The following is a 14227-nucleotide window of genomic DNA, read 5'->3' as shown; positions in this document are numbered from 1 at the left end:
TAACTTTATATAGTTCTATATAAATAGTTTATTTATATATTAATATAGATATTAATAAGTTTCTACTAAAAGAAATACTAGAATAGTATTATTAGAAGCTTATATTTTATAGTATAAATATAGCTAATATTTATATAGAAAATACTAATAGAAATAGTAATTAATTATATATTTAAGCTTATTACTAGTTCTAATATATAGTTCGGATATATATAGCCTTAGGATAGCTGCCGATATTAGAAGAATTCGAGAAGCTAACTAGTAAATATAATACTATTATTATATAGAATAGAATTCTTAAATAAGTTATTCTAGTAAATATAAAATATATAAATAATATATAAGCCGGAAAAATACCTATATAGTTTCTAATAGTTTAGAACTTTATTTAGAAATGGCCCTTTATTAGTAATATTTCTAATAATATAAGGTAGTTAAATAAGCCAATTATAGAATAACTAGATATATTAAGATAAATATTATTTATTATTAAATATATTATTTTTAAAATCCTCTTCTTATTTTTAAAAACAGTACTAATAGAATTATTAAGTTCTTCTATTATATAAATATTTTATATTTTTAAATTCTTATTTTTTAAAATAGTATTATTATTTCTTAAAACCTATTCTAATAATATATATTTTATAATTAAATACTAGTATAGTAATATCTAATATTATAAGTTCTATTAATTTACTAATCCCGAATATAATATAGAAGCTACTACTTTATTTACCTAAAGTAATAATATTAGTAGACTTAAATTTTATAACTCTGGAATTCCGTCTATATCTATTTTCTTTTTTATATCTGAAATATTTTAGATTTTTAGCTCTTTTTAATATTCTTATTCTATATTTTTTCTTCTAGAAATATCTACTATACCTGTTTCTCTAATTACTATTATTATATAGCTACTAGATACTATTTCTATTTTATTCCAGGCTTTTCTTATTCTAATAGCCCTATAACTATTTCTTTCTATATTTCCTTTTATTATAAGCTATATTACTTGACCTAATTACTTTTCTAGTAATATTTATATTACTATATAAGCTTAATAGGCTATAAATATAAGAGTTACTCAGGCTACTATTTAGACTATAGCTTTTTATACCGGTAATAAGCTATCTAAAGCCCTTTAAGATTTTATAAATCAAAATATAGCCGGATCTAGTCTTATAGAATTATAGACTATAGTTTTATAGCTAGTTCTTTATAAGTAGATATTTAATAATATAAAGAATTAGAAAGCTAAATAAAGAACTATCTAACTTTCTAAAGAAGTTAATAGTAAGTTTTTTTCTATTTCTTTTATTAGATTTTTTAATAAATAGCTTTTAATTTGAAATAAATAATTAAGTTTTTTCTATCTTTTCTAATATAGTTTCTTAATAATTATTTCTTTATTTCTCTTTCTATATTAGTAGACCTATCTACTATTATTAATTTATTAATAATATAAATAAACTAGTATTCTATACTAGTTCTAATAATAAAAGAGTCCAGGAACTTACGGTTTTACCAGATTCTATTTAAACTGTTTTTAACCTTTCTTATTATAATATATATCTGGATTCTAAGAATATTTGAATAATTTTCTTTATTTTATACTAGAATAAAACTCTATATAAAGATTTTTATCTTAAAGTTATTTATAAAGAGCTAGAAAATACTTAAAAAGATATAATAACTTAAAGAGATTAAATAATAGACTAAGGAGGCCTAGAAAGCCTAGGAAAGTATTACTTATTAGTATAAATATAAGACTTTGAAAATAAGAAGAAATCTTATAAACCGGTAAATAAATAAAGATATATATTATAATATAGCAGGTTATACTCTTTAAAAATCATATTGTTTTAGCGGTTTTAAGATTTAGGTTATATAATAAAGGCTATAGTCTTTTATATATAACTTATAGAAATCATATAAGAAAGCTAGTTTTTCTATAGACTTAGAGAATAATCCTTTATAAGTATTTAATTAATTGAGCTTTTATATACTATATACTATTTATACTTTATTATTTATACTTTTAATTTATTATTTTATTATTAAGTTATATTTTATACTCTAGTATACTTTATATAGGTTTTTGTCTTATTATAGTTTCTCTTCTATATATTTTATAGTAAGTAATATAGAAAGGATAGAAAATTTATAGTTAAGATAATACTTTTATAAAGTTCTAAAAGATATCTATAAGGCGGATTATTAGTTTAGTAAGTTAGGAAAGAAAAGGGCTATTATAATACCTTAAGCCTAAGGCCGAAATATTAAGGATATATAAGTATTAATCTTAGTATTTTATATTAATTTCCGATATATCTAGTAATTTAGATATAGGTTAGTTATAAGATATAGTTACTAGTATAGTATATAGGGGTAATAGAAATAGAAGCTAACTATAGAAGGAAAAGAAGTAAAAGAAATAAAATAAGAAATATTATACTAAGATAGTATAAGTCAGATTTTAGTTAGAATTAGACTTTAGTATTTAGAAATAAAATTATATTATTAATTTATATATTATTTTTAGTTATAGTAAAAGCCAGAATTAAAATAGCTTTAATTTTAGTAATAAAACTTATTCCTAAATCCGAAAAAGATATTTAAAAGAGGAAATATCCTTAAATTCAAATAGAATAGTAAACTAGAATCGGAAATAAGAATTAAAAAGAAATCGGAAATAAGAAATTATATAGATAAACTAGAGAAGCTTCTAGAAAAAGGAATAGATACTAAATAAAGAAAGAAAAGAGAATTCAGAAAAGTCAAAAAAATTAGTAAAATTATATTTATTATTTTTATTATTACTTTTAATAGTATTAATAAATATATCTAGTTTAGTAAAATTAAGGAAAAATATTATAGGTATTAAGCTAAAGAAATAGGAAAGAGAATATAAATAATAGAAATAAGACTAGAAAAGCTATTATTTTATTACTACTAATACTAAAACTCGAATCTTAACTATATTTATTATTATTAACCGGTTTCTTTCTAATTCCGGTTCCTAAACCAAAAAATATATTTAAACGGGAAATTAGTTCTTTAGAAACTTTATTAGTAAAAGTTTCAGATATAGAAACTCTATAATTAATTATAGGAGAAATTATTAAGATTAATATAGCTAAGAATAAATATATACTAGTACCGGATTTAAACCTGCTATTTATAGGAGCTCTTGAAATATTATAGTTTTAGGAAAGTAATATTTCTATATTCTTAAAATAGTATATAGATATATATAAGAACTATTATATTTCCGATAATACTAAAAGAGAAAGAATTATTTATTATATCTTTCCTATTTATAAGAATTAGATTAAGGCTATACCGGAATATTATACTAATAATCCAGGAAATTACTAGGAAATTAAGTTTTTTAAGGCCTTATTAAAGGAATTCTAAGAATATAACTAGGAAATACTCAAAATTAGCTATAATTTTCTTAATTAAATTATTATATAAGCCCAGAATAAAGGAATCTCATTTAAGTCTTATATTAATATATTTAATAAAGTATTAAAGGAATTATAAAAGAGAAAAGAGATAAATGAAATTACTTAGTATTAAGAATTTATAAAGGAATTATCTATTTTAGTAAGAAATTATATTCTTAAGAATATAAACTTTAAATTTATAGATATTTCTATTTATAAATATAGTAAAATATATAAGAAGGTAGTAATATTCTATTAGTATAAAGAAAAGAAATATTATTTTAATATTACTAATAACTCAGATATATCCAGACTTAGATAAGAATATTTAGATATAATAATCTATAATATAGTTCTCAAACCAGAAAACAATTATTTCTTACTAATTCCTTCTATTATATTTCCTAAAGCTATTATAGGTATAAATAAGAGGAGAATCTAGCCTATAGCTAATTATATAAAACCTATTAAAAGTAATAAACTTAAAAAAAAAAATTTAACTAGCTAGTAAAAAGTCTAGAAAAACTATCTATTATTACTATAACTTAAAAGAACCTATAGAAATAACTTAATATAGCTACTATTATAATTCGAGAGAATATCTATAGCCTGCTTATATAACCTAGCCAACTATAGTAAATATAATAGTATTAATAGCCTAGTAAATATAATTCGAGTTTTTGGAAAGGATATACTAGAAGTTATAATAGAAGTTATAGAAAATAATATAATAGCTATAGTAATTAAACTAGAATAGGTAAAGGGTCTAAATAATTATATTCTAGAGGAAATTAGTTTTAAGTATAGTTAGAAAATACTATTTAAATTAATATAGCCTATAGTATAGACCTAGAACTAAAAGAATAAATTTGCTATAGGTATTATAATAGAAATAAAAATAATAATATTAATCCAGAATATATCTATATCTTTTGGTTCTATTATTTATTAATAGAAGAACTTATAAACTATAAATATATTTACTAATTTAATAAAAGATAGTATAAAGGGCTATTTAAACCTAGATAAGAAAGTATTTCCTTTTTCCTTATTAGTAAATACTAGTAGTTTAACCAAATTATTTCCCAAATCTAAAAAGAAAAATTCGACTATAACTTAAATACTTAATCCAAAAATATCTAGAAATTAATAGGAGATATCTAGTTTACTAGATAAGAAAAAGAAAAGAGAACTAGCTAACCGGAATTTATATATAAAAGTAAATAAGTTATATCTAGGGAATCTAAATAGCTACTTTACTTTAGAGAAAATTATATTAGAATTACTAATATTTCAGGTTCTGGAATTAATAGATAGTACTAAGATTTGGCTATAAATAGTATTTCTATTAATATTATAATAGGTTTTTTATTAAAGAGAAAGGAAAAAGAAATAGAAATAGCTAAAAAGATTTTCTAAAAACAAGCCAGAATAGAAAAGAAGCTATCCTATATAAGAAGCCAGAAGAATACTATTTTAAGAAATAATAAATAAAAGAATAGCCTAACTAAAAATATAGATATTAATATTTCCGGAGATAAATAGGATAAATTAGAGACCTAATATACTCTTAACTATAATAAATATAGAATTCCTGAAGTTAATAATATTCTAATAAAACTACCGAAAAAAGTAACTATTTTATTTCCAAAAACTTAAAAAGAAATAAGAATATTTATTAATACTTTAAAAATACTAGATCTAGCTATTATATTTCAGAACTAATAAATTAAGAATAATACTTTCTATTTTACTATCTTATAAATAGGAAATACTATTATATTAAATATAATTAGATATATTAGAAAATCTATAGAACTAGTAGTTGCGGTTTATATAATAAATAGAATATTTAAGGAATTAGAAATACTAGTTTAAATATCTAATACTAATAGAATTATTCGATTTAAAAGTAATAGTATTAATATTCGAATATTACTGGCTTATAAATATATAATATAAGCTTTATATTTCTGATTTATATTTCAAGAACCTTAAAGGAATATTAAATATAAAGAAATAATTAATACTAGAACTAAAGTTAATATTCTTTTCGAAAAGATTTCTAGAAATATTAGTAAAATAGTATATAATACTATAGATTATTAAATATCTATTATTACTAGAATAGAATTTGGATTTATAGGAATAATAAAGCTTAGAACTAAGGTTATAAATAAAGTAAAATATAAAGATATATTCTTTCTAGTTAAAAGAACTCTAAAAATCCTATTTAGTTAACTATTTTTAGTAAAGATAAAAATAAATATTATATATAGGAGTAATAATTTATAGAATAAAAGGTTTACTAACCCTAAAAATAACTAGAATACCTATATTATTATAATTATTCTATTTTTAAAAAATACCAGAAAGTAGAAGAAAGTAATAGTTTAAAAATACTAAGCTTTTAGAGTCGAGGAATTAAATAATACAGAATAGGAAACTGAAAGTAAAGAGGAAAAATAAAGCCTGATATTATAACCGGTAGTAATATTAGAAGAAATAGAAAGATACTAGAATTTCCTATAGATTCTTTTATTTTGGGTTTAGAAGTTTAGGAAATTAATAATATTTTTAAAGAAACTAAAATAAAAAAGGCTCTAATTAGAATATTATTAAAAATAGTTCCGGAATTAATAGAAAAAGAAATAAAAAGAATATTAAATAAAGATATTTCTAAAGAAGAAATAGAATAATATCTTTTAATAATAAAGAAATATATTCCTGAAACTAAGAAATATTAAACTTAAGACTAGAAAGAATTCTGGAATATATAGGAACTTAAGGAAAATATATTAAAATACCGGATAAAAAAGTATTTTTTATATCTAACTAGGAAAAAGCTAAATAAAAAGATTATAAATTCCGGAGATTAGATAAAAAGAATACTAGAGAAAATAGCTATAGCTTTTAAAGAAAAGAATAGTAACTATAGTCTATTTCTAATTATAAGAGTATATAAAATAAAAAATAAGAAGGTTTAACTAGTAGATACTAATAATAGAATTAGAAAAGGCCCTAATAAATATCCGGACTAGTTTAAGAGATCTAAAGCTAAAAAATACCTATAGAAATATACTAGGAAATATAAGAACTACCTTTTATTAAGAATATTAGCTATTCTAAAAGATTTATAATTTATTCTAGAATATCTTAAATAATTAGATATTAGTAACTAGCTCTAGAAAGAAAAACTAGTTATATTCCAAGAATTAATAATTAATTAAGAAAGTATAATTATATTTAATTAGAAAGAAATAGGAAAAGTCTATAAGAATATTAGCCTATTTATTCTAATTAAGACTATTAAATATAAAGCCTAATAAAAGAAGAATTTCCTATATCCCAAAGCTCTAGTACTAGTAGTAGTAAAAATACTATTAGAATATCTAGATTATAGAATTCTTAAGAAATATAATAGATCTTACCGAAATCTATAGTTCTTGGTTATAAAGAAAGTTATTAGAACTTATAGACTAATTAATATTACTATAAAGATAAATTTAGTAATTTTATAAAATACTAACCTATTCCTGTTTACTAATAAGATCTTAGAGGAATTTACTAAATATATTTATACTTTTCTAATTAATTTCTTTTCCGGATATAATTAACTTATACTAGATATTTATAATAGAGATTTAACTATATTTATAATACTTCTGGGGCTATTAAGAATAACTATACTATTTTAGGGAACTACTAATTCCGTTATATAGTTTATATAGGTTATTATAACTATTCTAGAAAATCTATTTCCTAAAATTACTATATTATTTATTAATAATATTAGAGTTAAAAAACCTTATATAGACTATAATAGGTAGCTTATTTTACCTGAAATTCGGTATTTTATATTTAAATACCTTTAAAACCTAGATATAACCTTAGATAGAATTAAATAAACCAGAGCTAATATTAAAGAAAAATCGCAGTTCTATTATAATAATATAGTTATTATTGGTTTTATCTATAGAATACTTAAAAGAAGCCCTTTAAATTCAAGAATTACCAAAATCTTAAAATGGGAATATTATAATAATATAATTAAAAGTAAGGTATTTATTAGAATTATTATTTACTACTATATTTGAATTAAAGGTTTTATAATTATTACTGAATTCATTTATTATTTAATAAGAAAGGATATAATATAGAACTAGAATAATAAATAAAAGTAAACTATATAAATCCTTTAGGAAAAGCTTATTACTATTCTAATACTCTATAAGTTATATTATAATCTATTAGAAAATTAGGAAATAATTATATTAGTAGTAAATACTAGCCTAAATAGATAGAATAGAACTCTTAGTTAATATAATAATAAAGGGAAAAAGAAAGTTATATAATATAAGTCTGGAATCTGAAATAATACCAAATAAAGATATAATACTACTAAAAGAAAATACTAAAGGCTAGTAAAATATCTATAGAAAGTACGATTCTGGCTATACGAAATTTACTTTATTCTTAAACTAGATATTAATATACTTATTATATAACTAAATAAAACAACTATAGATTTTCCTAAAACTCTAGTTATTTACTAGTTAGTATAGATTTAGTTATTTGACTTTAAAGTTAAGTATATTAAGGGAACCAAGTATACTATTACTAACGGATTATTAAGATATCTATAATAAGAAAATAATACCGAAGATAATAAGAATATTAATAAATAGTTAGTAATAGAGCTTAATACTATTAGAATAGTATCTATTAAATAGAAAATTCGGATAAAGAAAGTAATTCCGGTTCAGTTATATAATATTATTTTAAGGAATCCGATTTCTAAAACCTTTACTAAATATTTAAATAATAGTATCCAGTTACTAGAGATTAATAATTAAAGCCTTACTATATCTGGAAGCAAATCGGTAATATTAAAAAATAATAAAATCCGGAAGTTATATAATAAAGGCTATAGTCTTTTATATATAACTTCCGGTAAAATAGTAAATAATAATACTAATTTCTATACTTTATTTAATAATTCGACTATTTTACTAGACCTTTTAGATAATAGCTATTCCGAATAATACTAGAATATTATATAATATCTTATAATATTTTTTAGACTAAAAGAAATATCTAGAACCGAGTTTCGAAAGTTAAGTAAAAAAGCTTTAAATTATAATATAAGAGATTAATTACTATAGAAAGTTATATTCAAAATATACTTATCTTAATTTATTATTAATAATTAAGGATAAAGGGAAATTATTATTAAAAAGCTATATAATAAGATTAGATATACTAGAAGAGAAAGTATCTTTTACTTAGTAGCTAGCTATTATTACTAGGAAGGTTATTATAACTATATATAGAAGTATATTAATACCTATAAGGTCTATTAATATAAGAATAAAAGAAGATAAAAAGAAGCTCTATATCTAATAAAAGCTATATTTCTTTTCTATTACCTTAGGATTAATATAGTTAAACTACTAGATTATAAAGGATATAATTTATTAGTTATTACTAGAGATAACTTCTTAGAATAAATTAAAGCTAAATCTTTAAAAAACCTAATTAGTAAAAAGGTTATTAAGTTTATTTAAAAAGAAATCAGTTATAGGTATGATTTATTTAGGTAGTTTAAGATAGATAGTAGATCGGAATTCAAAGAAATAGTAATTCAGGAACTTAATAAGCTGAGAATTAATAGAATTATTATTTTGGCTTATAATTTCAAGGGAAATAGTATAATTAAAAGAGGATATTAACTAATTATTTAAGTATTTATTATACTTATAATAGATAAAAAGAAGCCTTAGATAGATTTACTACTATATATTCTATTTACTAACCGAATTACTATATATAAACTAACTGGATTTACTTTTTTTTATATAGTCTATAGTAGGAAAGTAGTATTACCTATAGAAATATACTTTTCTAATCTAGAGAATACTTAAATAGGATAAAGTCTATAATAGAAAAGTACTTCTAGAAATATAGATAAAGCAAATATAGATAAGAGATAAAAATATTAAAGAAGTTAGAATAAAGAAGAATAGATAATACTGAAAGAAAAAGAAATAATTTAATACTATTTACTAGATTTATTTAAAGCCTATTTCCGAAAAGAATCTAGTTCTTATATATAATATTAAATTAATAGATTAAGACAAGTTAAGGAATATAAAGCTATTATATTACTAGTTTGGCCCGTATAAAGTAAGATATATAAATTAACTAAAAGGATACTATATACTAGAAGAACTTAATAGTACTATATTTGAAAGATATATACCGGGAATTAATTTAAATAGTTTATTAAAAGAGATAGATTCTAGTATTTCCCTAAAAATAAAGTTAATAATAAGTATATATCTATAAATAAATGTTTCAAAATAGATATAGAACTAGAAAGAGAAGTAATTATAAAATACTATAAGTAAAATAGTACTCAGAAAATTAAGAAAGCTACCGGTATTATTATATATATTTCAGAATTACCGGAATTAGAAAAAGTAAAATATATTTTCTTTATAGAAGATTAAGAAGAAATATCTAATAATAAGAGCTTTTCTTAATCTGGAATAAAGCTTATTACCTTTAATTCTTTATATATCTTTTGTTTTTTTCTTTTAACTAATATTTATAACTTTTGGAGAATATTATTATTAGACTATTATTCTAGAAATTAGATAAGCTTTACTATTACTTATTTCTTACTATTATCTAATTATTACTACTAGATAGTATTCTTAATATATGAAATTTTATTACTAGATCTTGGAAATCGAATATAAAGGATCTCTTTTAGTATAAAAATAAATAGGGGATTAAGAGGTTATTTTACGGATTCTTAATTCCGAACTATAGTAATAAATAGTAATTATATTTGGAATTGGGAAAAAAAGAGAAAAAGAAAAAGGGTTTTTTATATATATTTTACTAAACTAGAAATCTTTTAAAGGCTTTATTTGTCTTTTTAACTAGCTATTCTTATAGCTTATACTAGTCTAAAGCTCGATTATAATATCTATAGATTTCGATTTTAACTTGAACTACTATTATAAGTTTCCTTATAATATTCAAATAAACTTCCTAATTAGGAGTTATATATAGATGAAATAGCTAAACTAGAAGCCTTATAAAAGAAAAAAGAAACTTTATTAAATCTAATAGTTATTTCCGAAAGTATTTAATAATATATAATTCTAGGAATTTATTAGATATTAGATAAACTGGATCTGCTTATTTAAAGCCTATCTTATATTAGAAAACCTATTTCTTTTTTAATATAACTATAGCTATTCTTAAAACTTATACTAAGGCTTAATTAGTATATTATATATTTCTATTTCTATATAAAGAGAACTTCTTCTATATAGAACCCATTTCCTAATTAAGATACTATTTTATTACTAGAAACTGATTACTTTTTTAAAAAGCTAGTATAATTTACTAATTCTTATTATTAATTTATTTCTTATTATTAAATATTATCTAAATAATTCCTATATTCTTAATACTAATTCGGAATACCTAATCTTTCTATATTCTATATTAACTTTAATATTAATTATTCCAAACTCAATAATAATACTATAAACCCTATTTATATTATCTTATAGTTCTCTTTTCTATATATTCTAATACCTTTAGTATTACCTTTATTAATATAGATATTATTTTAAAATCCCAAATAACTAAATAGTTTTATATTATTTAAAATCGATTTTAATAAATATTAAATAAATATAATTAGCTTTTAGAAAAGATATAAATTAGTTTCGGAAAAAATAATATCTTATTCTGAGTTATTTCTTAATTCTATTATTCTAATTCCTTTTCTATTAATATTTATTTTATATTTTCTCTAATATTTTTAGTATATTTATATATCTTATCTTTTATATATTTCCTATATTATTTTCCTTTTTTTATACTATTTTTTAAATTAATAGAAATATTTCCAAATAAATAAAAGATTGAAATATACCTATATTATAAAATTTTTATTATTTCCTTTTATATTTTAATACTTTAGATATTACTATTATATTTATATTTCTATTATATTACCTTTTTATTTCTCTATTATTACTATTTAGTTTAATCTGCCTTAATTATTTCTTTAATTATATTCCCTTGGATATATATATTTATATTCTTTTCTATAATAGAAGCCTAATTCTATATTTTATCTTCTATAATTATTTCTAATTTATAATTATATTACCTTAAATATATCTAATTATTATATTTATTTTCTCTATTATATATACTACTATTTTAGCTTTGTTTTCTTATTAGAAAAAAAGAAAAACTTGAATATATATAATATATTTATATAATCCAAAACTGTTTTAATTTATTTTTTGTTTTGAAATATATTTAAAAGAAATTCTTATAATCTTAAAAACCCTTAATTCTATAACTTATAACTATTATACTAATAATACTTTTATTACCTATTAAGAATAATAAAATGGCTAAAGAATAGATTCCTCAAGTTAATAAAATATAATAGCTAGTTCTTATAAGCTATAGTATTATTAAAAGCCTATAGATTAATAGTATTAAAATTCAGAGTATTAAAAGAGCTTGAGTAGTTATAAAAGGCCTACTAATACCAGAAAAGATAGCTATAATTACCGAATTCAATACAAATATCCTAGATAAGCTAAGTAGTATATATAATAAGCTCTTAAAATAGAAAACCTTTATTAGAAACGGAACTAGACTAGAATTAACTAAAAAGGAGCTAAAGAACTACTAAACCAATAATAGGGAATTCGAGAATATTATTAAAGGCATTTCTAAAAGCAGATAAAAAAAGCTTAATAAGATTAAGACTATAGTAAACGGTTTTAATACTAAGGATTAGAATAGAATTATACTATATAGTAAAGCTTTTGGCTAATATATTAATAATATTTATAATAATCTTAGTAAAAATATTTATAAAAAGTTATATTTTCTTTTTAAAATAAAAGCTTTAATATATAAAGCTATTTAGTTAATTAATAAAGCTATTTTGGAATATATTAAAAATAAGAAATATTAGAATACTAATATATTTAATAAATCAGATATTACTAAAATACTCAAGTATACTAAAGCTATTTCGGAATATAGAGAATTGGAGTTTAAGCTATTATTAGCTAATAATCTTAAAGCTAGATAGTATATCTTTAATATTTCCGGAATCCTAATTAAGGGAGTTTATAGTAATAAGCCTTTTCCTACTTCTTAAGATAAGCCTAAAGAATAGGCCCCTATTATAATTTCAGCTTTAATTTAATTGGATCTAGCTGAGAAAAATAGAGCTAATTTAATAAAGCTTAGTAAGGAAACTACTAGAAAGAAAACTATTAGTAAGGCTAACGGAACTAATATAACTAGATAAGAAGAACCTGGTAAGAATAGAAAATAAGCTAAGCCTAAGACTCCTAATAAATAGTAGAGATCTAAGTATTAGACTAAATGTAAGATTAGTAAACTAGAAGAAAATAAGGAGGAATCCTCTATTTTAAAGAGAAAGATACTGTCTAAAAAGGCTCTTATAACTATATCCAGAACCAAGAAGCAGAAAACTAAGGGTATTAAGTCCGGAGAACTTAATAAAAGTATCTAGTATACCTATAAGATACTAGCTAAATAGAAGTTAATATTTATTTAATAGAATAAGTATATTTTTAAGGAGGTATATAGTAGTATTATAAAACCTATCTATAAATAAGAATACTATAGGATTAATAATGGATTCTTTAAAGCTCTTTATATAATATATATTTAGTAATTTACTAATACTCTTTCTATTAATATATAAGAGATTAAGGATACTCTAAAGCTAGTTACTAAGATCTATAAAGTTACTAAAGGCAAGAAGTATATTTCCGTTATTTAAATAAATAAGGAAATATAAGATTTCTTTTTTAAGAACCAGGAAATTAAAAAGTATAAATATAAGTATTATATTTCTAATTAATTTTACTTTAATCTATAGCTTTAATTTAATACTATAGTTTCTATTCCTGAATCTAGTACTACTAATCTGGGTACTAATAGCTATATTTATAAAAAGAATTACCTAAAATAGATTAAGAAGTTTAATATTTGAGAGCTTTTAATAGAAGAAATAGAGATATTATAGTTCTATTTCCGAAAAGATAATATATTAATATATAGAAATCTTAATAATAGCTATTTTATCTTAGCCTCTTAACTTTTAATAGTAGATCTATTAATATAGCTCGGATTTTACAAAATATTAAGTAAGTATCCTGTCTATCTAGTTATTTACCTTTAGCTAATCTGATATTTTACTTCTGGAAATATTAATTATAATTAATATAAAGGCAATACTAAAGATCTAACTATTACTAAAGCTTTAAATAGTGAATTCTACTTTAGTAAAAAGTATTAAAATATTAGCTATATTTTCCTTATAGACTATAAGAAGGCTATTACCTTTAGTAAGAAGTTTTTTAAAAATATTAATTACTTTTCTATTTCTAATAAATTTAAGCCGGAAGTAGCTAAGGAATTAGGCAAGTATTTACTAAAGGTAGTAGGAAAAAAGACTCTAAATATAGTCTATTTAATTAGATAAATAAATACCTTTAGCTAGGTAATCTATAAGTCTGGAATTATAGGAAAGTATTAATTCTCGGATAATATATAAGTTAAAAGACAGTTTAATAACAATTTGCTATTTAATAGGCCTTTTATTATAGTTCCTATAAATCTAGTTACTATTAAGAATAGAATATATGAAAATGAAGTCTCCTATAAGATTATTAAAGCCTCTT

The sequence above is a fragment of the Hyaloscypha bicolor genome, assembly GCF_002865645.1.
Source record: "Hyaloscypha bicolor E unplaced genomic scaffold K444scaffold_183, whole genome shotgun sequence".
Lineage (NCBI taxonomy): Eukaryota > Fungi > Ascomycota > Leotiomycetes > Helotiales > Hyaloscyphaceae > Hyaloscypha > Hyaloscypha bicolor.
The sequence above is the reverse complement of the archived record's forward strand: the minus strand, read 5'-3'. Positions refer to the sequence as shown.